Source organism: Petaurus breviceps, unplaced genomic scaffold (genome assembly GCF_028583685.1).
Source record: "Petaurus breviceps papuanus isolate PSGF00001 unplaced genomic scaffold, PetGlider_PUasm1.0 189, whole genome shotgun sequence".
In the NCBI taxonomy this organism is placed as follows: Eukaryota; Metazoa; Chordata; class Mammalia; order Diprotodontia; family Petauridae; genus Petaurus; species Petaurus breviceps.
The window spans coordinates 4852211-4854172 of NW_027185809.1; the positions used below are offsets into that span (position 1 = coordinate 4852211).

At 42.5% G+C, this 1962-nt stretch overlaps 1 pseudogene; it reads left to right on the forward strand.

Annotated features, from left to right (window-relative positions):
• Positions 1 to 639: 639 nt before the first annotated feature.
• LOC138163985 (small ribosomal subunit protein eS17-like) lies at positions 640 to 1082 on the forward strand (annotated as a pseudogene).
• Positions 1083 to 1962: the final 880 nt, after the last annotated feature.

Sequence of the window (1962 nt, forward strand, 5' to 3'; positions counted from 1 at the left end):
CATGAAAAATTGCATCCACATTTTTTCATTCAAGTTTCCTATGGTCTATCTGATCTCAAGAGGCTGGAGAGTGGTGGTCAGTCAGTGTGGGACTAAGGTCAGAGGCCAGCCTATGTCCAGGGATATGTCTGACATCATGATCAGAGTTCAGTCTGGGGCCATAGTTCAGTCTGGGGCTAGAGTGAGTTCTCTGTCTATGGCTTGGATCAAATCTTAGTTTCTGGTAAGTGATCGAGAATATATTTTCAAAGTCTGGTAATAAACAGAAGCACAAAGTATATAGAAAAGAGTCCTGCCTTGGGAATCAGGAGGCCTGGGTACTTGTCCTTTTGCTTCTAACTAGCCAGAGCTGCTGGATGAGGTAATTACCTCTTTGAATCTTGGTTTTCATTTTGATTTGATAAATAGATAATAATCCCTGTTTCACAGGGCTACTGAGATGCTCTAATGAGAGGACAGGTGTGAAATCATTTTGGAAAAGTCAAAGTGAGAGGAATTGTGGTTAATGACCTCCTTCCATAAGGAATAGCTGCACAGGAGAGAAAGAGAGAGTTTGTGGCTGTGTGTTTGAGTGTAGGTCAAGATAACAGCAACCTAACAGGTCAAAATTATGAAAAAGCTTCACCCTTCGGAGTCAACATGGGTCGAGTTCAGACCAAGACCGTGAAGAAGGTGGCGTACATCACCGAGAAGTACTACACCTGCCTGGGCAGTGACTTCTATACCAACAAGCTCACGTTCAAGGAGATTGCCGTCATCCCCAGCAAGAAGCTCTGAAGCAAGATCGTAGGAGAAGTGACTCATCTGATAAAGCGGATCCAGAGAGGCCCTGTGAGAGGTATCTCCAACAAACTGCAGGAAGAAGAAAGAGAAAGGAGGGATAACTACGTCCCTGAGGTCTCTGCTTTGGATCAGGAAATCATTGAAGTGGACCCTGATACCCAAGAAATGTTGAAACTCCTGGACTTTGGTAGTTTGTCCAACCTGCAAGTTACCCAGCCCACAGTTGGGTAATTCAAAACGCCAAGAGGAGCTGTTTAATATTTACTTTTGCCTTCTTTCCAATAAACTGGGGAACTCCACCTCCCAAAAAGAATTATGAAAAAAATCAGCCTATCCAGCTGTTATACATCATGAGCATCGATCGACTCACAGGGAACAGAATACCATAGTATTAAACTGGATTTCTTTTTTTTTTTTGACAAGGTGGAGTGTAATGGTAATAGGAATTTGAAGATCTTTCCTGCCTTTTAATAGGTTTAGGTGACATTGTAGACCTTTCCCAATTTGAAAATAAACTCTGCCCCTTAGTAGGCTGAATGTGGTCACATGGAGCCTGTGGTGCAAAGAGTTTGCTGAAGAGTAGAGCAGAGTCCACAGGACATGCTTGCTTGAGGGAAGCTTATTTTTCAGGAAGGCGCAACTTTTGTTACTTTGTGGTCAGGTGAGTCACAAGGGTTGTGATGTTCTCTGACCCTGGAGAAGGATAAATATACCTCTGAGGCAAGTTGTTGTTTTGGGCTCACTTTGGGAAGAGTTGTATGATTTGGCCAGATGAGACTCTGGGCAGGCATTGAGCCCCCCAGCTTTAAAAACCCAAATGTTGGTGCTTCTCCCTCTGGTGACTAACTGTATGTATGAAACATCAGAGAGCTAGAAGCCCTGTATGTTGGTCTGCTGAATTGTGTTATTTCCTCTGTCTGTGTTTTTTTTTATCTGCTTGTAACTTCTGTTTGTACCATGTTTCCCCGATAATAAGACACTGTCTTATTATTTTTTTTGGAAAGAAAAACACCAGAGGACTTATTTTCAGGGGAGGGCTTATTTTAATGAACATTGACAGCAATTTTAATAAACAGGTAAATGTGAACAAAAAAATGTACCTTTATGCATAATGAATTCAATAAAGAACAGGATAACGCGCTCACTGCTGCACCTCTGATTGGATGCAGCTCGGAGCGC